The 27,764-nt window shown below is 43.0% G+C and overlaps 1 long non-coding RNA gene across 2 annotated transcripts; it reads right to left on the bottom strand.

The window, feature by feature from the left end:
* Nucleotides 1–242: 242 nt before the first annotated feature.
* On the bottom strand, nt 243–27,764 carry LOC146867525 (uncharacterized). Of its 2 annotated transcripts, XR_014966106.1 has the most exons (6): nt 27,716–27,764; nt 27,532–27,613; nt 27,134–27,219; nt 16,275–16,404; nt 657–1,001; nt 243–362 (listed from the first exon to the last, which is right to left on the bottom strand). It is a non-coding gene; the product is annotated as an uncharacterized LOC146867525 (long non-coding RNA). The 2 variants fall into 2 exon arrangements; XR_014966105.1 differs by lacking the exon at nt 16,275–16,404.

Below are 27,764 nucleotides of genomic sequence, written 5' to 3'. Positions count from 1 at the left end.
GGTCGGTAGGGATCCTGAAGGTGCCCTTTTAAGAATCAGAAGAATGGGACTATTACAAATATTGGCAGACATCTCTTCAACTACACCTTTATGTAGCAATTCCTGAATGATCTGTAAAAGGGCTTGTTCCCCCGCCTGAGGTATCTTATACTGAGGAATACAAGGTTGTGGTGGGGTAGGATTAACAACACGGGAAACAGATCTGCTAGAATAAGGTTTTATTTTTATTAAGACACTTTTGCGTCGAGTTGTTACTCTTCCTGAGACAGTTTGGGCGGTATTTGTCGTGGTTAGAGGGATTTGATTCAACCAAGTAGGTTCCAGCTTCACTCTTTCTCTTCTGGGGTCTACTCTCCGTTGTCCTTCCGATTCCAGTCAAAGGAGGAGGGGAGATGCGGCCAACAAAAACAAAAACAAAACAAAAGGGTATCAGGAGGACGCTCAGTCTTTAAGCCACACTCACTTCGGGGGTGAAGAAGGCACCACTCACTCGTGTTGTGAGGCACTCTGGTGAACTATACAATACGATGTTATGGTGCTCAGTGCAACGGGGAAGGTGATGTGAGGATTGTTATTAAAAATAGGAGGAGTAGGAATCAGGTTTCGGCAGTAGGGTGACCTCCCCTCCCAACCCACCTTGAGAACCTGTCCCGTACCTGTGTCAGCCACGCTCCTCCAGGAGCGTGGTTCAGCAGCACGTGGGGATGTTGGCCTCCTGGCTTCTCCTCGGCTACAGTGGAACTGCTCTCTCGCTTCCCTCCGTCTTCTCCGGGCTTCTCCGCGCAGATCACCTACGTTCCGGCTCCTAACTCGGCTTCCTCCTCTCCGGTGGTGACACGCACGCTGTTCCAGAATTCCTCCGTTCTTATTGGTGGTGGGACCTCTGTGACGTCGGATGGGGGTGAACCGTCCTCCCAGTGGAATCCCCAGTTAAAGGAGCCGTGTTCTTCTTCAGTTTCTGCGGGAGGTAATAAAGGGTCGGAAGTTGGCCAGTCACCCTGCTGAGAGGAAACAAGAGGGAGAGATGGAGGTATGGCCAACCACCATTCGTTAGTGGACTCGGGTAGCGGGTCCACCATGTCACAGAGGTAAAACAGCATTGTCTTTCACTTGTAATGAAACTGGCGGAATGTGCAGCAGTCCTACATCTGTATCACCTGTCGCACACAAAGTGGGTGGTAACTCAGCAAATTCAACGGGAAGAGGGTGAGACATACACTGGGTAGTACACATATTGGGGTCCATCGTCATGTATTGTAAACACCATTCGGGAACAATAAATAGTAGCATGCAATGTCTTCAACAAATTCAAACCCATCAAATTCTCACCACAATAAGATGTTAACAAAAATGGAGAAAACACAGTAAAAGAACCAACAGTCAATGCAAGGGGTCTTGAAATTGGGCTCACAACCGGTATACATAAAAAACCTACCGAAACATTAGTATGGCCAGACAGAGCCAGCCCAGAGACCATATTTCAAGAAACAGAACTTTTTGGGGCACCTGTATCCACCAAGAATTTGTTAGTTGAACCTTGCAGTTCTGCTGTTACGTAAGGACCACGCTGGTCTACAGGTATCGGAACTGGTCCCCCCCTCTGTCCCTGGATGTCATAGCTATAAGACATTCCTGTCACTTCATACGCATCATAGTCATCATGGTAGTACTGCCCATCACGGGGGTCATCAATGTAATTATTATCAGAATGACCCAGTGATGCTAAAGAGTTCTGAACCCTTTTAGTCTCACTAGCTCCATGACCCCGTTCATGAGAACCTCATCCTCTAGGGACCGCCTCCTTCTGCAAAAGCACGGAAACTCGCTACGCCAATTACCCTCCTCCTTACAATAAGCACACTGATTCGGCCCCAGAGGTGTAGTATTTGGCTGCCTACTTGTGCATGGAAGCTGCCGGGCAGGACCACCACATCCTCTACCATTCCCTCTAAATGCCTGTTGCAACAACACCTTTGTCTTTAAATCCTAATGCTTTTTCTCTGTCCTCTATTTCTCCTCATTATCCTGATTTTCATTTTATTGAGCCATATTCAAAATAACAGAAGGGGAAGAGGTGGGCCAAGTAGTTCAGAAGCCTGTAAACAAGTCGCAATTTTGAGAAGTAAATTAGAAACAAACCTGTTGACAAACAACCTAACACCTCCCTCAATAGGCAGGTCGTGCCCAAAGTAATCCAAGAATATATCCTCGAACCGAGTGAAAACATCAAACACTCTCATCTTTCTTTTGGTGACAAACCGTTAACTTGTCCCAATCGACTTTCCTAGATGGGATAAGAGAATGCATATGTGTGATAATGCGGCCTGCCAAAGCAAGTATCTCTGCTCGACGCTGTTCACCTGGCTTTCTTTCCTGACTCCATGCATTAATTTGATCCCATGTACCACACATCTCCGCTGAATGATCCTGAGTATGAACCTGCCTCCAGATATCAACCGGAACAAGAAGACCAAAAAACATTTCAATATCAGCAAGAGTCATTACCGTCGAGGAGGCAGCTTCAGTTAGTTGCTTATAATAAGCAGTAGGGTTTTTCCTAGGATCAGGCAAATGAGTCTAAAGAGATAAAACCTCACTTCTTGTCCATGGAGTATAAACCCATTGTTCTTGAAAATGGGCCGCGCAAGTAACATTACCACTCTGGTCCGTTAACTCTGGTATGTCTGGGTGATATATAGGATGAACCTCTCTCATCGGAAACTGACATACCGTGGTAGGACTCTTATCATGCAACCTGCCTCTATAAGCAACCAATGTGTTAATGTTCCCAAAACCTTGGCCTGGGTCCAAACCACTGGTGTACACGTGATCTCTAATGTCAAATAAAATTAATTGCGCGTCGTTCCCAAAATGCTCCTGCCAGAGGCCAATCAACGTAGAGGATATATGATTAAGAGTATGCGGCTGTACAAAGGGCTCATAATCTTTCATCACGCCCCAAACATCCTCCACACTATAAATGGAATTATGACCCCACTGCGCAGCCTGATTAGCTACTACCTGCTTCTCCTCATCCTCCACCGCAGATCTTACAAAAGGGCCCATAGGCTCCTTAAATTTTTCCAAAACTCGATCCTCAAGTCCACATGTTGGTGTCTCAGCACCCAATAATGCTGGAAGATGAACCATTAAAGACGGAGAAGCAACAAAAGCACTGGGTAGGATAGTCACAGGCGGGTGTGCCGGGGGAGCGAGAGCTGGAGATAATGGTGCCAAAACAACAGGTGTACTTGAAATGCTAATGGTCACTGTTGCCACAGACGGCAAAGGCAAAGAAGGAGGAGGAGGAGCCGAAGCCGCAGCCGTTGAAACTACAGCAGTAGACACAGGGACAGTGGGAACAACTGTAACAGGCAGCTGTGAAGGCACAGGGGCAGTGGGATATATCCTTTGCGGGGTATATGGGGACGGGAGTCGGGTGTCTAACAAGTCTTCCACAAAAGTATAATTTTCCTCTTGAGCCAAATACGATTTATTAACATGCAATCGAAACCTCCTATCTTCACATTGAACTCCCTGTTCTTGCTTTTCTTTATCATATGCTACAACTTTCTCAGTCAATGTCTGCATTCTCCCCTTTCGTGCATCCTTTTCCACCTTCAATTGTCTCTGTATAGCTTCTTTCTGCCATGTTCTAAGAGAATCAAACATAAACTGGCTACACGCCTCTTAAATAACTGTTCCTGTAAGAACCCAATTTTTTGTTCATTAAATGTGTCCATCAATGGTCACTGCAACTCGGCATTGTCCCTTGCATATTTGTGCCACAACGTGCTAAACATAATAGAGCCAAGACCATGCTTCATATACATATCAAAGTTAGGAGTGCCTTGTAGAGGCACCGGCTGAGCCTCTTCTAATTGAGCATCTGCAGAACAACAGCGACAGCACAAAGAAAACAGCTTACTGATACCAAGCATCCTCAGAAGAAAACAAGTTCACTATTTATGCCTGGCAAAGGAATTGCAAATGTTTTTGCCCCATAGACGGTCCTCAGACCATACCAAATGCAAACCAAAATGGTGCCATATCCACACAGAACCAAAGCAAACACACCTGGTATTTGCAGGTCAAACTAATTCTCCACTGCCGATTCTTCAGACCAAACGGTCAGATTCAAGGGTTTCGCCGTTTAGGGCTCCAGTCAGGATGACCGCTGGGCGAGGCACTGTCCAGCAGGAAAGAAGGGGCAGCCGCGAGCAATCAATCCTCTTCTTACAGGGATCCCTGATCCATCAGTCCGACCCGACGATAGCCTCGACCTCCCCAGGGAGATGTGTCACTCACCCGAAGGAGTCTCTGTTCGGGCACCAACTGAAGGAAGTGGCCTGATTCGGGTCACTTGGGTCGCTAATGACCACCTCTCAGCTTTCCATACAAATGAAGAGTTGGCCAGACAGTAGAGAATACAAACCAATAGTTGTTTATTCAAAGTACACTTAGAGCAGAGCCCAATCTGCCCAGTCCCCTAGGAGGGCTGCAGAGGAATCAACAAGCATAGAGATGCATTTAGTACATTTCATAACTGGGCTAGAACACACCCACTGTGGAATTTCCCAGGCCGGTGCTGTAAAGCAATGCAAACGAGAGAAAAAACAATCTCAGTGCTCATGCCTTACAAAGTTTCGGAGTCCAAGGTCACTGCAGGTGGGTCCATCTCAGTGGGAGAAGGCCTATATCTAGTAAGAAAGGTATGCGCTAATAAGAACAGTCTATTCATTAGTGAAGCACAACCCAACCTTGGAAAAGTGAAACTCAGCAGAAGCCTTTGCCAAGAAATAGCAAAGGATTAGTTTCGATCTTGATTCACAATGGCGTCTTAACACAAAATGGTGCCGCAAATGCTAAGTTACATAGAATAATGCAAAAGCAGAAGCAATTTCATTTCAACAACGGTGGGAGAAGCTTCTGGAAAGGTTCTTACAAGGGCATACAATTTCCTGATTTCCCTGCCCTGTCTCCAAACTGGCTGCAGTGACAATACAGGATCGTTAGGCCCTTTGTGTTAAGGCAAAGGACAGGCTATCCAGGTGTAAGTAGGGCTGTGCTCAGTTCTGCCCCCACATCCTGCCAGCAGATGGTTAATTGAGGCACAACTAACCCCCTATTATATGACTGGAAGGAATTTACAAAGTCCAACTGTCAGCTACACTCTGTCATGTGACCCAAGACAGGCTACAGGCATAAAGGACTGAGGGCAGGACCATGCCATCTTTTTAAAAGGGGCTTTTCCAAAACTGTAATAAAATAATCTGACGTTGCCATTAAAAAGGGTTTATCATTACAATTGTATATGTACCAAACATGACAAATCTACCTGCTCCAGATAGGAATTACAGTTCATCAAATGTTATCCTATGAGAGGGCCTCACAGTAATGTTTTTCACTACCAGGAAATTTAAAATTTAAAAGCACATGTCCAACCTTTTAATTGCACAGCACCCTTCCCTCTGGGCTACCTAAGGCCAACCTTAATGTTAAAGTATATGTAATAAAGGGGGAGTTTGAGGTTTGGCAAGGGCATTTAAATGCTAAGTTGACATGCAGTATAACACTGCATTCAGGCTGCAATGGCAGGCCTGGAACATATTCTAGAGTGCTACTTAAGTGCAGGACAAAATACGTGCTGCAGGCCCACTGCAGCATTTCATTTACAGTCCCTGGGTATAGGGTATTCCACTCTACAGGGGACATATAAGTAAATTAAATAAGCCAATTAGGTATATGCCAATTAAACCATGTTTAGGGGTGTGATCACAAGTACTTTAGCACGAGTTAACAGCGGTAAAGTGCACAGAGTCCTAAGCTCAACAAAAACGAATTTCTGTGAAAATTGGAGGCAATTAGGCAAAGCATGTGAGGGATGATCACTCTAGGACTGATAGGTCTATCTGGGAATTAGGGATGGTTTTAGAGAGGGATAAGATGGGGTTTAGGGAGGGACATGCAACCACTCACAAATGTGTAGGCCCATTTCTATTTACAAACTGCACTTTTAAACTTACTACAGCCAAAAAGGACCCAAAACAGCTGATATCAGGAATAAGTCAAAAATCACACTAGCCAACCATTGGTAGTGTAATACCCTACCAAAGAAAATAATGGCGGCAGATACTTAAATATACTAACAGCAAATAATGTTAAATTCAATTCAAATATTTAAAATAGTATTATGTAACATACATTTTTATTAAAATATAACTGAATCACTTTTAATTAGTTCTATACATCTCTTTTATTAATAATTACTGTATAGAAAAAATCTATATTTTTTTACTTTAAGAGGGCATTTTAAAAACATTTTTTACAATTATTTGCAATTTAAACTTCAGAATAAGTATTTGAATTTAATTTAATGTATTCAAAATTACATTTCATAGTTACAATAAGTTAATAATGCAGGAACTTTTTTATTTTGAAATACCTTTAAAATTATTATATATTCAAAAAACGTAAGTTAATATCTAACATAAAAATTACTAATTTTTCAAGTTTCATAAATGATTTTACTTTTCCCTACATTTTACCAAAGGGAAATCTTTTGTCACTGTGCCAGACTGAGCATGTGATTGGGCTCAGTAACAGGACATCATAAAATATTGCTGAATATAAGTAATGACAATAAAGTAAATGTAGCATTCCGATACCATGTATGCAATCAATTCAAACCAACATAAACCAACAGATTATTTTTACAATATGAATTCATCAGTATGTAGTCATTTCATGTTGCAGCGATCACAGTTCATAAGGCATTAATGGTGATAATTATTGCCATTTATGATGACCATTTAGGGCCTCATTTATGTGGTTTTGCCATGGGGCAGCGCTGCAGGCCTTCCTGCTGCGCTGCCCTACAGCAAAAAAAAGGGCAGGAGTACACCACATAGAAAAAGGAAAAACGAGGAGAAATAAAGATGTTGCTCCTTTTTGTGCATCACTTACGCCTCCCCTGGGGAGGCATACGTTTTTGCCGCTGCCTTAGAGTTACGATTTCTCGTATTTCTGGGGCAGTGTCAAAAAGCCATGGATTTTTTCTGGGAATGCTGCCAGAAGCACCCATTGCACGACCCTTTAACATAGAAAACTGCGTTAAAGGGAAAACTGAAAACTGCGTTAAAGGGAACGATATTCAAGAGGCAACAGTAAGCCAAAAAAAGTTTAGTGCTGCCTCGTAAATATGGAGCAGGCTCATGTGCCACTGAACATCACAAAAAGTGACATTCCAGTTGTACAAAAGGCCTCGCAAATGAGGCCCTTAGGTTTTATGAAGATGAATGTTAGAAACAATAATGAAAGTGCAGGTAAGTCAACATGTAAGTCTAAGTTAAATGTTATTACTCCCCCTATATATGTCAGTGCAGGTGAGTGATCAATAATCAAGTGAGATGTATCATAAAGAAACCAGAACATGCTTGAGCACTAAGGGCCTCATTTATGGAAAGTGTCACATCACTGCGGAAAAACAGCGATGCAACACTTTTCCTAGCACTAACATTGCAACACCATAGATGCGCCATATTTACTGTATGGTGCTCCATGTCCCAAGTATTTCCAGATACGTCAGTATTCCTGATGTATCTGTAGGTGCAAAATTGGCGCATTGCTGGAGTGTGTCTGAAAACAGACGCAACTCCAGCAATGTGTCTTTTCATATGGGAGAAGCCCCATGTGAAAAGGCCTGCATCACTCCTTACGCCTGCTTCAAGCCGGCGTAAGGATTTGACGTAGTGACACCCTAGAAGTGGCGCAGTGAAAACTCATGGATTTCGCTGCGTCACTTCTACGGGGCTTTGCTGCAACGGAATGCCCAACCTTTATACATTATACCTGACTCAGGTATAATGTAGCACAGGGTTTTATAAAGTGAAGCAACTGCCTAGATGCGTCACTTTGTAAATATGGTGCACTGCAGCACATTTTTTATGCTGCTGCAGCGTCACTAAAAGTGGCGCAATGGCAGAGTAAGGGCCTCATAAATAAGGCCCTAAGTGTTGGGGAAAGTTTGCACATTTATATATTTCTTCAGAGAAAAGGGAAAAGAAAAATGTCTCATTTCCCTTTGGAAATATATGAGAGGAGAGAAACTATTCTGAAGAATTCTGGTAACAAAATGGCAGGATCTTCAACTACAACATGACTGATCAGCATTGATGGAAAATGTACAGGGACATCTTGTTCTAGCTTCAAAAATTGTACTCTCTTACATAGTCCTACATGCCTTTTTTAATCACCTCTGAATTGTTCAAATTCCCTTCAATACAGTGCAAAAGAGTGCAGTCCTTTCAGTTTGCACTAATTGTATATGACTATTCTTATTTTATTACCATTGTATTCATATATTCGATGCAAGAGTCTGTAAAGAGAATGTAAACTATAGGAGCAATTCCCACCACTAGTTTTAAAAGACAATGCATTCTTTCAGACATGTGAGATTGAAAATGTTGTAGGAGTTCCACATTGAAATCCATGTAAGAAGAAAGAAAATCCCGAAATTGCAATGTAAAGAAATACCCAAAGAGGTGGAAATACTTGTCAAGAATTTCTACACAGGCCTCAAGCAGCGATGCTTCCTTGACACTTTGATATGAAGAGGTACACCACAGAGCTGAAGTTACAGGAGCAGGATTTCGCACTAGGGAAGCAGAGGATAGCAGAACCTCATTGGAGAAGCGAAATAATCAGTACCAAAACTGTCAGCTGCCATTAATGTCACATGAGAAATCCTCTCTAGGGCAGTGATAGTTAATTGAGAGGAATGCCACATTAAGGAATCAAATAAAGTAATTGCTGTGCTGGTGGTCTACTGAAGAGGAGCAGCCATACCATAACTCCTTACAATGTTGATTGTACCTGGTGATGCTTAATGTGGCTTGTTTTTTTTTTTTTGTTTTTTTTTATGCTCTTTTTTTTTTTTTATTTGAGATTTACTGGTGTCATACAAAAATATATACAAATTCATTATATAAATATTCCTTTTAAACCAAGAAGAAAAACACGTTATAAATGACAAACCATAATAGAAACAGATAATGCGAACCGAGCTGGTTCTAAACCGTACTTGATCAAGAAATATATAATGCAAAAATTAGACGTTCGAGCTCCTCCAAATTGCAAGTGGTGCCCAGATGTTCCTACCTAATTCCCTTAATTTTTTACCTTTTAACTCATATAGACATGATTCTATATTATGCATACCAAGCAGCCTTGTAATCCACATTTGAAAGGTAGGAGGGGAGGAATCTTTCCAGCCTGCTGAAATAAGAATGCGCAGCACAGCCGTAGATATAAAAACCAAGGCTTCGGCAGCACTGCCCAACTCCGATTTCCTATCAACGCCTAGCAACATCAGGGTAGGGGATAAAACAATCCTACATTCTAGCAGCCCCTCCAGAAAATTTGAAATTTCCCTTAATATCATAGCAAGCTTATCACACTGGTAAAACATGTGGATTAGATCCGCAGGACCATTTTCACATCTAGGACAATTATCATTCTCCACCAAGCCCCAGACATACAACTTTGCCGGAGTAAAATACAGATTAAACACCGTTTTGTAGTGCTGAGCCCGTAGATTAGAGGATCGAAATAGTCTCTTATTTAATGCGAGTGCTAGATCTACATCCACATCGGGATCACCTAATTTCCCTGCAATTGTAGATTCAGTTTTCTCCAAATCGTCCTGCAAACCTACCAATAGATGGTTATAAACAAATTTGATTTTTTTACCCCCATTCCCTAAATATTCAATTAGCGGGAAGCAACTTGTTACGGAAATCCTTGGTCTAAATGCCATCAGCGTTTGGACTAACTGTCCGTACAGAAACCAATGATTAGACGGAATCCCAAACTTATGCTGGATCGTTTCAAACCTGAGGACCTCCCCCCCCCTCCATAATGTCCCCTATGTTTCTAATTCCCTGTTCTTTCCAAAACAGGCAGTTCCTATCCATACCCAAGTGAGGGAACAGATTAGAATTCCAGAGGAGGGGATGCGCATTAATCTTAGGGATTCCCAGCAACTTTTGGATGGCTTTCCAAGTCCCCCAAACCCCACCCAGAATCTTTAACCGGGCCTTCTTATAATATCTCCGGTCCACCTCACTTAAAAGTAGCCCAACAGCCTTCTTCCCCAATAAAAGCTCAAAAATAGAAGGGGGATCCTGACTCTTTCCCTGGGCCCCTTCCGGGCTAGGGATTGAATGAAAAAGTATTGACATTTGAGCCAGTAGGCAGGATAAATGGTATAAACGAATATTTGGTAGAGCCATGCCCCCCCTTTCATGCGGGAGCGACATAAGGTTCATGGAGCGCCTGGTCTTCCCGTATTGCCAGATAAACCGGTTGAATATTGATTCCAGCTTATTTAATACTTTTTCCTCCAGCAGTAATGGGATAGCCCGAAATAAATAAAGGACCTTTGGGAATATTGACATTTTGAGAACGTTTACCCTCCCTACCAGAGAGAGGTGTAATACATCCAACCTTTTTAATTCTGCTTCAATCGATCCCATAAGGGGGCAGTAGTTTTCTGTAATAATCTTATCCATTGAAGCGTTAATTCTTACCCCTAAATAAACCGCTGTGTCTACATATCTGCTGTCCGATTTAATAATGTTCTTCGTACAGATAATCTGGGTTTTCCCCTCATTTAGAAGATACCCAGACCTACTGCCGAAGTCCTTCGCCAGCTCTGCAAGTATAGGCATCGCCTGCTGCGGATCAGTAGTGAGAACCGCCAAATCATCAGCATATGCTAGCAGTTTATTTTTATACCCATTCACCGTCACTGGGCTAATCTGAGGGCAGCCCAATATTCTTTGAATCAGGGGGTCTATATAAAGTGAGAAGAGGATCGGGGAGCAGGGGCAGCCCTGACGTGTTCCTCTCTTGATTACAATTTTCTCCGATCTCTCTCCCATTACTAACACCCTGGCCACCGGATCTTTATACATGGCCGTAAGGGCTCCCATAGCCTTGGGGCCGAATCCCCTACCTGCGAGGATACCCCACAGATACTCCCAGACCACGCGATCAAACGCTTTCTCCGCATCGAGGAGGATCATGGCCATCTCTCCCCCCCGGCAGCATGGGCATCGAACAGTGCTATAGCTCGGCAAGTATGGTCCGTCGTGCCACGCCCTGGCACAAACCCATGCTGCCAGGGAGAGACAAGATCGCCGATGACCCTCCCCAGCCTTTTGGCCCAGATTTTTGAATAAAGTTTGGTATCCGCATTAATGAGCGAAATAGGCCGGTAAGAGCCTGGGTTCTCTTTGGGTTTGCCCTTCTTGTGAAAGATAATTATATTGGTCTCTTTCCAAGAATCTGGGATATCCCTAGTGCTCAGTATGCCGTTAAAAAGATCCAACAGGATAGGGGCTATCTCAGATTCGATGCTTTTGTAGACTTCCAGGGGGATTCCGTCGGGACCCGCTGCCTTACCGGCAGCAAGTTCCCGTAGGGCGGCCTGAATCTCGCTTCCAGTCATATCCCTATCTAACTCTTCTCTGGATAGTTCATCCAGCATTGGGCCACTATTACCATTCTCCGGCATTTGTTGTCCTTGACGGCTCTCTTCATCGTACAGTTTTTGGTAGAAGTTTTTAAAAACCTTTAAGATATCTGCTGACTCCGAGTAATTCTTACCATCCTCTTGTATACTCGATATGATATTCCTCGTTCTATCCTGTCTGATGCGGAGTGCTAGTGCCCTGCCTGCCTGCTCCCCTGTCTCATACCGCTTGGCTCTTGATGCCTGATAATCCCCCACTGCCTTCTGTGTAACCAGTTTTTGGAGTTCGGCTTTAATAATTGCCAAACTTCTTTGGCTCTCCTTCCTATCCTCTCCGCTCCCAATGTCCCTAATATGCAATTCCTCCGCCTTAGTTAAATCTCCCATAAGCTTATCTAGCTCTCCCCTGTCCGCCTTCCTTAATCTCGCTGAGCAGCTAATGGTTTCCCCCCTAAGAGCCGCCTTAAAAGTATCCCAGACATTATTCCTGGATGTACTATAGCGGTTTAATATGTTCCAAAAATCTTTGGTCTGATAGTAGCCTTCTTTGAAAGGTCCAACTGGTATGGCTTTTCGCTACTAAATCTATTCTACAAGATAAGATCAGCGGATTATGGTCAGAGATTATTCTTGGAGCTTTCTTTATACTGACCCTGCTCAATTCTGATGTCGAGATAAAAAAAATAGTCTAATTTAGAATATTTTTGAAACGGGTGTGAAAAATACGTATACCCGGGGTTCTGCGGCTCCTTTTCACCCCAAACATCCTTTAGCCCATGTGAATTCATTAGGGAGGACATAGCCCGAAAAACCTTTGGTTTCCGTCCTATGTAATTAGGGACATTATGCCAGCCAGTGGATATATTCAGATCGCCACAAACAATCATAGGGGTTGACCAGCCCGCTAACTCTTCTTCCAGGAAGTCAAAAAACATCAGGATCATCACAATTTGGCCCATAGATTGAACAGATTGTATATCCTAATGTCATCTCTGCAATGACTCACCTACCCAGACTATCGCTTTTAACCCGCTTCGACCCCCCTAATGATGATCTGCCTAGAATTGCAACCCCCCTGGTTATAGATGTCTGTGAAGTACAGGCTAACAGGTCAAAACCCCTAATGCAAAGTAGGTTCCGCCTGGCCCACAGCAGGTGGGTCTCTTGCAGACACAGTACATCAATCCCATTGTAATTAACAAAATAATCCAGCTTTTGACGTTTCTTCCCATCATTCAATCCACTTACATTGACTGTACAAATCCTAATGTTCGACATTAATTAATTTTCTGATTATCCTTGCCACTGTATGCCCTGTTAGTCTCAAAATATTCATACATCGTCATCATCATCATCCCTACTAACACGATTGCAACTCTGAGCCAGCCGGGTTCGTACCTACCAATCTCCATACAACACCATACAACCATACAGCACCAGATTATCTCATTTTTTTCCCCTTTTTCCCCCCACACCGCATTACCCGACCCCACTCCCCCCACACCCCCTCCAACCCCCCAACTCCCGGACCCCTCCCACACCCTCCCCAACACCCCCTCAATCGAGGCGCACAGACCTTGTCTGTGCATATGATGTGAAGCAGTGATCACCATGAGGAATCATAGAAACACCTGTCACCTATTACCTATAACCTAACATCCTTGCTAGGGAAAAGTCCACATATGTAACAAGGAAGATACTGAGACCCAAATACCCCAACAAAACATAATGACCAGGTAATTCGCCAGTTCCGCGATAGCCTAATTGCCCAGAGAGTCGAGATACTCCTTCGCCTTTATCTCGGAAGCAAAATAATTGGTCTTCCCCTCATTGATAACCTTCAACTGAGCGGGGTTTATCAGGTAAGCCTGTAATTTCCTTTCCTGGAAGGGTTTAATGAGCTGCCGAAGTCTCCATCTCCTTTCTACCGTGGCATGGCAGAAATCTGGCCGAACGAAGAAGGAAACCCCCTCGCTAGACCTCCTCGCATCCGGTCTTGCCTTCTCTGCAATTAATTGCCTCAGTACGAAATTACCAAAAAAGATTAGAATAGCCCTTGGCTTATCTCCTTCCCTTGCATTTTTCCGTAAGTTAAAGGGAGTACGATGTACCCTCTGAATTTCGCAGGACCAGTTCCAGCTAGATAGCTCTGGGAATGCTTGGTCAAATAACTTGATAATGTACGCTCTAATGTCTGAGCCTTCAACCCCCTCCGGGATCCCAAGGACCCTGAGATTATTCCGTCTCAGTCTGTTCTCCATGTCCTCGAGCTTCCATTGGATATCTACCACCTGTGAGCAATGGGCGTCAACTTTAGTTACTGCCGCTGCTGCCTCGGCCTCAGTTGAGACAACCCTCTCCTCCAGGTTCGAAACCCTGTCACCCAGAGTCGTACACGCCTTAGACAGCTTCCTCATGACCCCCTGCATTTTCCTCATAGCAGCTTGTGATTTCCTGCTGTCTTGGCGAGTCTCCTCCCGGTGAGCAATAATTTCCTGATGTATCAATTCCAGGAGCGACATCTGAGATGCCTCCGTGATAGGGCTCCCTTGCAATGGCATGGCTGATGAATGATCCCAGCTCAGCTCATAGTGTGCTTGCTCCTTCAGGCCTGCCGCAGGCCTGACAGCTGTGGAAGGGGGCTCCTGCTCCAGATCACTTTCTGTATCTTGCATGCTGCCTTCCAGAAAGGAGCTGTGTTCATCCTCGTCTGTCGACTCTGCGTTCTCAGACACTGAGAAGAAACATTCACTTGGGACCTTTTCCACCTGACCCCCCATTACACCTGGGATTGCTTCGCTCAAAGCTGGGTCATAGCTGCTAGCCCCCTGGGCAACCCCCGTCTTGGGCTGCTCACCCTCTCCCCCGTGGGGAGAGCCATTGCTGGAATATTGGGCTGCTTTAGGGCTAGCACCTACATTGTTGACCAGGGTTTCTTGACTCTTGGGTGTTCTTCCTGCTGCAGTTACCTGGGTAGAATTATTCACTTGCCCGCTACTGGCTGGAGGGGCTTTGACCATAGTTTCATCCGGAACTTGCTGAGCAGTTCCAGCATCCGCCCCTTCTTCGATGCCAGCAGATCTGGTGGGTAACGCAGATTGAACCCCACCTTCCTGTGTTGCCCCAGCAGACGCCTGCGATGAATTCTCCTTTGCCCCTTTCTCCTTTCCACCCTTTGAAAACAAATCTGCAATCGAGGCGGTGGCCTGACGTGTCATAATGGTCAGCTGCAGCTGCTGTTTCCTCAGTGAGGGCGATTGTTGTTTCGGCCGTACATCAGCTCCATCCAATGTCACCGTTCCCCCCTCACCCCCTCCTTTCTTCTTAGGGGCCACCGTCTTGGTATTAATTATTTTTGGGGCCATTGCAACTGATCTCAGCTGGCAGCCTCTTCTCCTTGTCATGGAGTTCCAGGGATTGCTAGGGCCCGGATCCAGGTTGCTGGATTCTAGCTCTGCTCCTGAGCTTCAGCTTCAGCTCAACGCGGATCTCCGCCCTACTCCGCTGCTTCGCACGGACGCCCCGCCCACAGGCAATCTCTGCACGCCGGCAGCGGGAAGCGAGAGCCGTAACAACCAACGCCAGAGCCCGGAGAAATGGTTTTTCGGAGCGGCTGCAGGTAAGCAGAAGAATCATTCCTTTGTTGGCGGTGGTTTAATCCTCTTGTAGAACCGCGTTACATACTGTCTTGTCCCCCCTGTGTGCACCGAACTAAAACTTGGACAGCATCCTCATTGTGATCTTCTGCTGCCGACCGCAGCTACGCGGCCGCCATCTTGCCTCCGTTGTCGGAAAAAAACCGATGCTTAATATGGCTTGTAATGGTGGCAATTGTACAGTTCTTGTGCCTTTGACTCATGAACAGAAGAGCAAAGTCAAATTGTCTTTCCCCGTGAATAGTCTTCTAGGCAAGATTTTCTGTCTTTGGAGTCCAGCTAGTACCTTCAGCAGCATCAGGGTCCAGATTCTGAGTATCCTGCAAGTTGATGTTTGCTGTACAATATCACAAATGACCTTTTCTTGTGGTCCTCGATGACTAAGGAGGTCTGGAATATGCATAGGACTGAAAAATATAATTTTATGCAAATCTTAGATTGGAGTACATTTCTCAGCAAGTCATAAAGAGAACACTGTGGGCGTCATTTATGAGAAGTGACGCATCGCTGAGTGAAAGCAGTGATGCGTCACTTCTCAGTGTGCCCTCGTTGCGACATGATCGATGCGCCATATTAACTGTATGACGCATCATGTCGCAAGGACTCACAGATTTCTGACGTATCTGTAGGCGCAAAAGTGACGCATTGCTGGAGTGTGTCACAAAAGTGACGCACTCCAGCAAAGTGTCCTTTCACATGGGGCAAGCCCCATGTGAAAGGGCCTGCACCAGTCTTATGCCTGCTGTGAGGCAGGCGCAAGATATTGACGCATTTGCACCCTAGAAGTGGAGCAGTGAAATCTCGCAGATTTCACTGCATCACTTCTACAAGGCTTGCTTACATGGGAATGCCCACCCTGCATACATTATACCTGATGCAGGTATAATATAGCGCAGGGGTTTACAAAGTGACGCATCGGCTTAGATGCTTCACTTTGTAAACATGGTGCAACAGGAGGCATGTTTAACGCCACCGATGCGTCACAAAAAGTGACGCATCAGAAGCGCAAAACTGTCGCAAGGCCTCATAAATAAGGCCCTGTATTTCCTATAAAGTACAACACAGGTTATACCAACACTTACCATGCACGAGAATACAGTTTTGTTGAAAGTTCTATTCATTGTCAAAATTCCTTTGCTTTGATGCTGGAATGGATTTGAGAAGTGCAATTCCACACCAACTGCATATAGAAAGCCTCAGCTAGATCTTTTGCTGAAAAAGATGGAACATCGTCTGAATTACAAAATATAAACACGTTGTCCATGAGAACCACAAACATTTTGTGACAACGTGGGAAGATTTCGTAAATTTAGTGGGAGTAGCCGTACAATAGTGGATTCCATTAACTTTCAAGTCTACTAGTGTAATACATACGTAATTGCTTGTTATAGAATCAATTTCCCCAAACATCTGTTTTGGTGGAAGGTCATTGCTGCAGTTTCTCTAGAATGCACAGAAACTAGCCGTCCATTGGCTGACCTTCTGAGCTTACCTGTGTCTTTCATTTTAAGAATGTAATGATGCCCAGCCCCAGACATAGAAACTGTTGCTTTGCCCTCATATCCCAGAGTATATCTTTACTTTACTGAAAACGCTTTTCCTAGATTGCGCATTGTCAATGTCACCTCTCTTGCTATGGGAATTTCTGGCTGAATCTTAGTTTGTGATCTCATTAGGTAGATAAATACATCTGTGATTACCACCATTTTCACATCAGTCTGCTGTGAAACTAACAGTTAAGTATATGCTAACATATGTACGTGCTCTATAGCAGCAAAGGTAGGTTATTTTGGAATAAGCTCACTCCCTTTCATAGCTGCTTCAAGTTTATGGGTCTTACCTTTAAATATTTGAACCTATTTTGTTACCTGTGTCTTAAAACTAATTAAAATCTTTGGACACATAAAACTGAATTTTACACTGTCACAGGTGGTACCATCACATGGATTTCTGCAGGGCCAGTTATACTGCTTGTATTTCTACTATGAAATCCCTAAAATTCTTCATGTAGGTAGGAAGGGGTTTGAGTTCAAACCCCAAAATCTCCCCCATCTGCAAGAGTGGTAGAATGTTTGAAGATTGTGCTTGTGGCAAGCTAAGTTGACAAATCAGAGAACAAGACAGTATTATAGTCTGTAAAAGGTAATGTTTATGGAGTCTTTTTTACTGCCTGGTGGTACTGAAAAAACACATGTTTCTTAAGAGCTGTATCATATTGATATTATGCATCAGGCGTAGTATTATAGTGTAGGCTCATTTTCATTGTTTGCGTCGGGTGCACCTTTAAAATGGTGTGCCCGGCTCAAACAATGAAAATATGCACTATAACCATGAATGCGTTGCCCCTAGGGCAGCTGCGAGATTGCGCTGTCCCCAGGGCAGCACATGCATGTGAAAACACGGAGCGGTTCTTTGGCGGCAGCCCGTCTGCACTTTTAAAGGGGATTAGAGAACCCCTGTAGGGGGGTGCAGTCAATGACTGTACCTGCCTGCAAGGGGATGTCTGGAGGGTCCATAGGACCCTCTTACTCTTCCAGAGGGCTGCTCTCAGGGGGCGCACTCACAGTGCACCACCTAGAAGGTGGCACACTGTGAGTGCGCCCCCTGAGTGCTTCTTTGACTCTGCGTCCATTTCTGTAATCTGGTACAGGTGCAGAGGGAAAGGAATTTCCTCATTTGCATAGGGTACGCCCCTATACAAATGAGGTGATGCCCCTTGAAGGTAGCGCTGGTGCTTTAAATGCGCCAGCACTATCGGTATTACTGAAGGGGACGCAAAAGCATCTGCACCCCCTTCTGTAATACCAGAGAGCCCCGGGGCACGCAAGGCAGGCGCAAACGCAGAGTGCGCTCCCGGGGGCACCTACTGTAATGCGACCCCAGATGATGTCTGTGTTGCAGCTTGTTGCATTCAACTAGGGAGTAAAGTGTTGGGATTTGGCGTGCTCGGCTTCGTGGCAGCCTCCAAATCTGGTATCATTCATACGATAAGGATCTTTTTTTTCTGTGCTAGATGCCTTTCTTACAATATAGCCACCTATACTGTTGCAAGTGTTTTCTGTACAACTGCCTAGTTGCTTCTGTATCTGAGTTCAAATGTGACTTACTGCAATACGTATGTTCGTATGTTCTGGTCATTATAATAAGGAACATTTGAATAACAAAGGTATAACTTGATCTGTTAAAGTTGTGAACTAGCCATATTACTCCATTAAATTTCTTGTCAGGAAGAGTTTAGCTTCTAGCATGTGCATTTCCCATCACCTCTGTATTTTAGCGTGTTCTTCCATTCATTCTGCCTCTGAAACGGTAACGTGAAAATAGCTAATACAAAGTGTGGTTAATATTCATGGTTTAAATTCAAGAACCCTCTTAAGGTTTGTAGTTTGCAGAGTGTAATACAAAGTGTATGTGGAGGCTGCATTGACACATATTTCTAGAAATTTACACTATAAAGCTCTTCCTTGAGTGGATGATAGGCATATAGGAAGAATTGCATTTAGAAACCCAAACACAATACGAACCACCCTGTCAATGCAATGATTTGGATCACCTGTGATATATGTCTCATCAGTTTAGGAAATCACTTCTGAATTTTCTTGTAAGAGCTCCATACATTTTGAGCTATTCTTTTACCCCATAGGTAAAGTTGAGCATGTGGATTGTGAGCACCCAGATGAGAATGTGGTCAAATATTGTGATTCTGAAGTAATGCCTCGGCTTCAGTAACCATTCATTCAGATGGGCCATGCGAGAGAACAGCAATCTATACATTTTGCATACATTAGATTGAGTGTGGCCGTTGAGATTTCCATGTCTAGTACTAATTCATGCGCATTACCCAATTTGGCTGACTGCAACTTCGGGGAATTCATTTATGAATGATAAGGCCCTATTATCCTTTGTTATTCAAGTACAATCCATATCTTTTTTATATCCCACATAGCCTCTGAGTTAAGTAGATATTGTTTGAAAAATGTTTCATCTATTAAGGGAATTTTATGTTGAGTACCTTCTTTGTCCTAGCCTGTATGATTTGTATAAAGTCTTGTTTAGAGTCTGCATCATGGCATATGCATTTCTGAGAGCTGTGGCCACTAAGAAAGAGAACTCTTAGTTATGAATGACTTCTTCACCCCTAAGTGCTTCAACACCGAAATGGGGAGACCAATCTTCCTCAGCTAATGTTATATCATGATAATCCATTGCAAAATAATACCAAGATATTATTTGTCTGGATATTTCTATACCTCCTTCTGTTTCACTTTACATTATAAAAATCTGATCGGATGTATTGACATACCCATCTTAAATCTGGACCTGAATGTATTCATTGAGTCAACAAATGACGAGAAACTCCTCGGGGTTCTGTCTAACTATTGGAGTTACTGCTGCTCTGTTTAGCAGTGCTATTGCCCAAGTCGGGTCTGACTGTCGATCTCTTTTTTACTGAGGCATGTTGTATTTATTAATCAGCCAAGCTACCTTCTATCTAAAATAGGCTATTTGGACTAAACCCATATTTTACATTGTAACAGTCAACTCCTTGTCTGGCTGTTGGTTGTTGTTCCTTAGCTGCACTTAACCCACATTAAGCATGGTCACTCCTGTGGGAGTGCTTGATCAACCCCCCAGTCTACCTGAATGTATGCTGTGCCCTCTGTCCCGTGGATTTTAGAAATAATATTCATAAAATGACATCCACAGGAGTCTCTGTCATGTTGGGTGTCAAATTGCCCAGCGGGAGATTGCCCCTGTTCTTCCCTGTCTCTGTCCAGGCTTTTTTGTTCTACTCTGTCTCTCTGAGGTTATCCTCTATTTCAGCTATATGTTTCAGATAAAGTTTAAGGGGTCAGGTTCTTAAGGTATCCCTTCCAATCGAGGTGTAAACCTGAGATATTATTGCAGGCAATTCTGCTTTTCTTTCTGCAGGAGTTACTCTGATAAGTCTCTGCCTGACGAAAATAGTTAATTCCTACAGAAGTATTCCTCTGGAGGTTAAAAACACTGGTTCTCTAGGTTCAAAAGTATTTGCTCCAGCTTATTTTGGCAGTTTGAAGAAGTTAGGAGAGCCTCTAAATGCATGATGCTTCCAAGGAGCAGGGGTGGGTGGACAACCCCCAGTTTTATGCTTCAATAAATGTCACCGGAAGGACTTAAACTATTGGACCCGCTGAAACACCAACCATAGACGAACTCTCTTTGGACTCTGAGTCTAAGGGGTGTTTCCTCAGAAATATGGAACATAGTTATTACAAGAAGTTTAGGTTTCAAACTGTGAAGAGGGCATAAAGGATATGGAGGCAAGTGAAGAGGAGAATAGGCGTCTTGAAATTCAATGAATAAACTCCAAAATGGGGGTCCCCTATCAGTCTCTCTATATTCTGGGAAAATGTTGGTAAAAGATGGAAGTAGATCAGGATTGTCAAATTGGGGTACCTTTTCTGTGATGAACAGTTACATCATTTCAGTGGGCTGCAAGAAAAATATGGCCTAACTAGGGAGTACTTTTCTAAATAGCTGCAGATTGGAAAAGAACCAAGTCGTGAATAATAAAATACCAATTATAGATGCTATTGAAGGCTGAGCCAGGATTGGTCTAATTTATATACTATTAGTGCAAACTGTGCCAGATGACTTAGAAACTTAGGATGCTAACTGGGAAAAAGGCTGAGGGTAGAGGGGCTGAACCTCAGAAATCATTGGAGATTTGGAAAGAGTGCTACTGACAGCTGGGCTTAGGAGTCAACATTTTAAATGTATATTGAATTTATATGATGCTCCTGAAAAATTAAGGAAGTGTGGGGGAAAGCTTGACGCCAATTGTCAGTGACGTGGAGAAGATCAAGCTGGTGACTTACATATGTTCTGTACATGTCCAAGACTAAACTTGTTCATTGAAGGAATAAGGGCTTTCATTAGCACAGTATTTTGTGTTCATATAGAAATTACCCTGCAGCTGATTATGTTAGGGTTTGATGAGGGAGAGAGAGCATGTATATTTCATATTTATGGCTAGGGCAGTAGCCCACATTTGTATTTGTGTCCGCCTGTCTGAGCATAGATTCTCCTACTTTCCATGAAAGTCAATTTACCAAAATGTCAATGGAAGCGAAGTGACGTCACATGCCCCTTGAGCTTCACTTTCCCTCATACGTACATATGCTTATACGTGTATTCACACATACACACACACTCTGCCTACACATGCACACACATTCACACACACACTCTCTCTTACATAAATTCACTCAAAATTGTAAGCACTCAAACAACATGCATACTTTTAAAAGCCTTTGCTTTACTTTCCTCAGCTGCCAGGGAAAGTCATTGTTACATTTTGCCTATTCTTTTTGTGCTTCATGGTTATCTCGTGCAGTCTCGTGCTGTTTCCTGTTGGAGCATGGAACACGGCATGCCTGCGTGCTATGTCTTGTGTTCTATGTTCCAGAGGAGACAGTTGATGAGAATACTTCACCTGTTAAGATGCACTGTGTCTCTGCTCAAGAATTTAAATAAATTCTTTAAAATCATCTTCCTGCTTCAGCATCGGTACTTTACAAATTTGGCGACGATCTACAAGGAATCCACCAGCTGCTTCTACTTACTGAGACACAGGTGCGGTTGGATTTCTTCGAATTCACCTCTACGTCTCTCTCGGTCTACCGGCAACTTCCAGGTGTTAAGGATCATTGATGCCTGCAATCCCGAAACTTCCACGGCGAGTAGCGGCAAAGTTATTGAATTTCGTCTTGTTTCACGAAGTCTTTACCAACGAACGGCTTCACCATCTTCTACGCATGCGTGTGCGCGTCTCCGAACGTGAAGTGCTAGCAATAACGTCATTGGCTACGCGTGACGACATCACGCTGGCGGCCATCTTGTGTAAGTAAATACTACACAAGTCTACGGTACCTTCTTTGACTGTTTGTTTCAACTGTTTGAAGAACGGAGCATCTGGCATAACGCGTTTGTGCTGCGACTAACCTTTTGCGACTGGCTTGAAGAGTGGAGGTTCTGGATAATCCTCATTCTGGTATTCGTACATTCTGAGCAACATTTTTTTAACACAGCATGCCTATTTAACCTCAGTTCCTACTCGTGTGAGAGATAATACATACTTTCTTCATTAACATTTATCTGATGGGTTTGTGTTACTAGCACCTAATCGAGTAAAGCAACTATATTTACTGTATTTCTGTTGACCTGGGTTTGGGTCGCATATTTTGTGTTTAATACCAGCATTTCGTTTAAAAATTTAAAAAAAATGCAGTTTGATCCACCCTCCAAATTCTTACAAGACAAAGGAGAGCCGCCTATTCCCTGGTCAAGGTGGAAAGAGGAGTTTTTCACTTTTTTGAAGGCTATCGATGGGGAACGCATGTCAGCGGAGAGGAAAAAGAATATTTTTTTACACTCTCTTGGTTCTGAAGGACAGCTGGTTTATAGAACACTTCCTCCTGTAAGGTCTGGTGGGGATTACAATGTTTATGACGAGGCTATTCTACGCATAGAGGGAAGGTTTAAGCCTACTACTAGTGTTGCTCTTAATAGATCTAAGTTCTATACGAGAGTCCAAGATGAAAGTGAGAGTTTCGACGAATTTCTTACTGCTTTGCGAGCTTTATCGCTACATTGTAATTTTGGTCTTATGACTGATGAAATGATCAGAGATCAAATCATAGTTCATGTAAAGAGCAAAAAAGTTCAAGAACAACTATGGATTTTGGGAGATCCTAGTTTGGAGGTAGCGATTAGCACGGCAAAAGCATTGGAACAATCAGATAAGTGGATCAAAGCTCTCGACAAGGACTCTAAAACCACTAGTTCAGGAGAGGTAAATGTGGTCAACCCCAGCGCGTCAAAGGGATACTCCAGCACGTCAAAGGGATATGCTACTGCGAAAGGAGATGCCAAGTCAAAACAATTTTATTGTTATAGATGTGGTTGTCCTGATCACATAGCTTCATTTCCTCATTGTCCAGCAGTGGGCAAAGAGTGTAACAAGTGTGGACGTTCTGGTCATTTCTCTAAAATGTGTAGGAATGTGGTCAAATTCAAACCTGATACTGGGAAAGATCTTTCAATTTCTTCTAATGGTGGTAAGGGGAAGATTTCTTATGTTACAGGTGATGATTCTGCTAATGATCATTCCTTTGGTGGTACAGAGTCTGGTGTTGTAGTTTCCATTCAAGAATACTTTGATATTTCAGAGATTGACAAGATTGCTTCGCCCAAATGTGTTGTTAAGGTGATGGGAAGAGAGTTGGAACTTATGGCAGACTCTGGATCTCCTTGGTCGTCTGCTCCACTCAAACCTGTTTCATGGCCGGATTTTCCTTGGCAAAAGGTGGCATTTGACATCTCTGGGCCTTTTAGAGATTTACCTTCAAGTGCTCGTTTTGCTTTGGTCATGATTGACTATCATTCTAAGTGGCCAGAAGTCAAATTTGTGGCTAATGCTTCTTCCCAAGTAATTATCACTTTCTTTAAGGAAATTTTTGCACATGAAGGTTATCCTGAGGAAATTGTGACTGACAATGGGGTACAACTTACATCGCATGAAATGGAATTGTTTTTTAAAATGTGTAATGTCAAACACTTGACTACTTCTTTGTATGAGCCAAGAGAAAATGGTCAGGTGGAACGATTTAACCGGGTTCTTAAGGAAGCTGTTCATTTGGCTCTCAGTTCTACTGAGCCTTGGTTAGAGGGTGTTAGGAAGAGTTTATGGATGTATCGTATTACACCACATTCAGTTACCGGTGTGAGTCCATTCAGATTGTTGAAAGGGAGAGAACCTTCATCTGACATTTGTCCATGGTGGATAAAGAAAATCAATAGAACCAATGACACCACTGATGTTAAGGTGGTTGCCAAACGGGTTGAGGTTAAACAACTGGCTATGAAAAAGAGGTTTGACTCTGGTATGAAGGTCAGAGTTCCTGATTTTGTGGTGGGGGAGTGGGTCAGAATCAGAAAACCTGGTTTCTTAGTTAAAGGCTATTCCAAATTTTATCATCCTGTCAAGATAGTAAAGGTTTGCAAGAATACTGTCATTACCCAGGATGGTAGAGTCTGGAATGTTAGAAGGGTTGCAAAATGTAATAATGTACATAATGATAAGTCTTCTGTTTTTCAGAGGTCCTGTGATGTTTTAAATGATGTTTCTTTTCCTCCACATTCTGATGTTCCTTTTCCTCCACAATCTGATGTTTCTCTTCCTCCACAATCTGTAGCATCCAGAGTTAAGAGCAATGTCAGGGAAAGAAAGTTACCGTTGAGGTTGCTGTCTTAATTTTTCCTTTTGTTTGTGTAGGAGGGGAAGTGTGTTACATTTTGCCTATTCTTTTTGTGCTTCATGGTTATCTCGTGCAGTCTCGTGCTGTTTCCTGTTGGAGCATGGAACACGGCATGCCTGCGTGCTATGTCTTGTGTTCTATGTTCCAGAGGAGACAGTTGATGAGAATACTTCACCTGTTAAGATGCACTGTGTCTCTGCTCAAGAATTTAAATAAATTCTTTAAAATCATCTTCCTGCTTCAGCATCGGTACTTTACAGTCATATTCCAGCCATTTGTACTCCATTTGTTATTAAACTAGTAGCGAGTACGATAATATTATTAACTATTAGTATAATAAAAAAATTACAAAAAACGAGGTGTGTGAAAATCCCACCGCCGTCCATAAGGATGGCCCGCTTCTGTTCATGCTATTGATTTTGCTACTGCTGATGCAAGGGGTCGCACAGGCCAGGGGTTACAAGGGGCATGTCAGAAGTCACAGCAGCAACCCCTGAAGACCCCAAAATTACAACCATGCTACTTTCGCAGAATGGCAGACCCGGCTTTTATCGATGTATAATATTAAGAAGAGTTTGCTTGATTGTAAAGGCCGGAAGATGAGAAAACGTAGAGCCACTGTCTAACTTGACGAAGAGTGTAGGCGCTAGGTTCGTAGGTGTCCTCAGCTGGGAATCTGGGTAATAACTGAATATATAGACTTTATCCTGTGGAAAACTTCAATCGTCATATGAAACACTTTTGCTGCTAATATTAACTGAACTGTATGTCATTATGTGAACTCATGTGGGGGTGTGAAGGTGATGTCTCCCTCTCTCTCTCTTCCCTCAGTCGGCAGTAATAATAAAGTATATTCCCTTTATCCCATAGAAGAATGTGAAATGTCAGCTTAAACACTCTTGTTGATAGTTTTGTATGTTTTTTTCTGTTCTGTATATGAATATCAAGGCCGTAGCCGAAACTTAAGCACTTTATTGCTATTTAAGAACTGGTGCAATTATTTTATGCTTTACGATGGTATACAACATATGATTATCACGGACCTTATCGAGAGTGCTGCACTATATGTCATTTGAGGATTGAGGCACTTTGTAAATCTAAGGTATTATTATTCCTACTGGTAATTTTTTATATATGTTGTAAGGTTCTCATTGCTCCTTTAAAATAAATAAAAAAGGGGAAAAAAAGTGCATGCCAACCTGCTATGTATTCCTATTGGATTTGTTTCAAGATATCAGGGAGTACAGCAATAAATGGGGTGCGATGTGTGGCATTGTACATATTGGGATAATCTCCATTTTGTGTATTGTGCTGGAAGAGACACATCCCTGATTGATGGCATATTTTGATGGACATACTCGTTTTTCGGAATATTAGAATATAAAAAATGGCAAAGCTTTTAAACTATCAGTAGAAGATATCAAATGTCATAAACATGTGCAGTGTGCACAGTATTATTGTCTCTAAAATGAGTAGGGTTACTTAATGAGACCACAAAGGTAACATTTCAACAGCGTGTAAAGGGGTGTAAGACTCAGCTCACTCAGCTGATAACTATTAAAGCTCACCATGCTAAGAAAATTCAACAAGAAGCTGCAGCCAATGGAAATAAACAACAGAACACTTGGCCAGTGCAAGAAATGTCAAAATGTAAGACCTAGGGACCCTATTATGATGTCGAGCAGAATCACTTCCGCCCGACACTGATTTGGTCATTGGACTAACTGACACCCGGTCGGCAGTACCGACCGCCTCTTCAGGATGCGACCGAAAACTGTTCGGTCGCATTCCTATATATCACTATGGAAGCATGCATTACGGCCATAAACTGGCCGTAATGCATGCTCCCATAGTAAAATGGGAGGTGAGGTTCATCCCCATCAAGGTGCACTCCACAAGGTGCAGGGATCAGCAGGGGGGCACCATAGGTGCTAAGTTGGCCTCCAACCGGAGGCTGTGTACCAAAGAGGGCCCTGCTCAGGGCCCCAAACTTGCTTTCTGACATGTCTATAATTGAATTACAAATTGTAAAACACGAAATCACTAATAAACAGTTGGGCTCTTGTTCTTCTTTTATTGTCATCAATTCCTCCAATCCCATATGCCAACGCGTTTCGCCATGGTAGGGATAACCTACGGCTTCATCAGGGCTGGAAGTAGTACAAAGTGCGCATTTGTAATAAGTTTCTTTGGCACATTACATTAATACCATAGAGCCCACATTTGTGACAGCCTTATGCAAAAGGACTATTCAAACCTACAACATGTGCAACATATTTCTACATAAGCAACCACACGTAGAAGTTTTTCTCTTATTTATATATTTTGTTAAGATCATGTTAAACGCATAGCATTAGCTATTATTGTTCTCCTTATTCCTTACATCCAGTTCACTAGTGAAGTTGTGACCAAATTATCAAGTTCCCTGGCTAAAACCCAAGTGCATTTATATCTATATAACCCATGTGAAAAAATATAACCACGTCTTTCGACGCGAGTACCTCAAAGCTTCTCAAATGTATTCCTGGCAAATCAAGTAAAATATAAAGTCTCTTATTATTCTGGATTCAATGAGGCAAAGGTCCATCTATGCATTTCATTTGATCATTAGTGACAATATTTTCGTCAATGACTCATACCTCATTGCAGGCGTCTCTCCATATTATGTCTTTATCTTTCTTCCTTAAAATTCCCTTAAATTTCACGATGTAAATGAATCCCAAATCTAAATCAATAAATGACGTCACGTTATGTTACGTTTAGTGCACCACATCGAAAACCTCACTATAAGTATAGATCCATAAATATCTCACTCCACTCTTCCCTTATCGTTTTAAGCGTAAAGTTGTCGCGTAACTTGAAGCTAAGTCAGCTATAACAATATATCTTCAACCAGGATTCAATAAATACCCCAATCGGCTTGTAAATGTTATTCAAATCCTAAATAGTAAATCCATACAAAAATATTTTTCAGACTGCTCTCGCTGCTTTAAGTATATCGGCAATACAACATCAAACAAGTCGAGAGTATCCCTACCGGTTATTTCCAACTCCACATGTATCTTGTAATCTCACAAGCCGCCGCGTGCCACCATGAACATTAAATTTCTTTTCGAGTCCTGGCGGGACGAATAAATAATAGAAAGACGGGTTACCCCTTCACCACCACTTTGTGTATTCCCACGTATAGTTAGAGAGCAAAATATCTAAACTTTTCATACCTTAAACTCCGTAATCTCCACACGCGAGTACAGGCGAAGACCAGCTAGC

Source organism: Triturus cristatus, chromosome 1_2 (genome assembly GCF_964204655.1).
Source record: "Triturus cristatus chromosome 1_2, aTriCri1.1, whole genome shotgun sequence".
Lineage (NCBI taxonomy): Eukaryota > Metazoa > Chordata > Amphibia > Caudata > Salamandridae > Triturus > Triturus cristatus.
The sequence above is the reverse complement of the archived record's forward strand: the minus strand, read 5'-3'. Positions and strand labels throughout refer to the sequence as shown.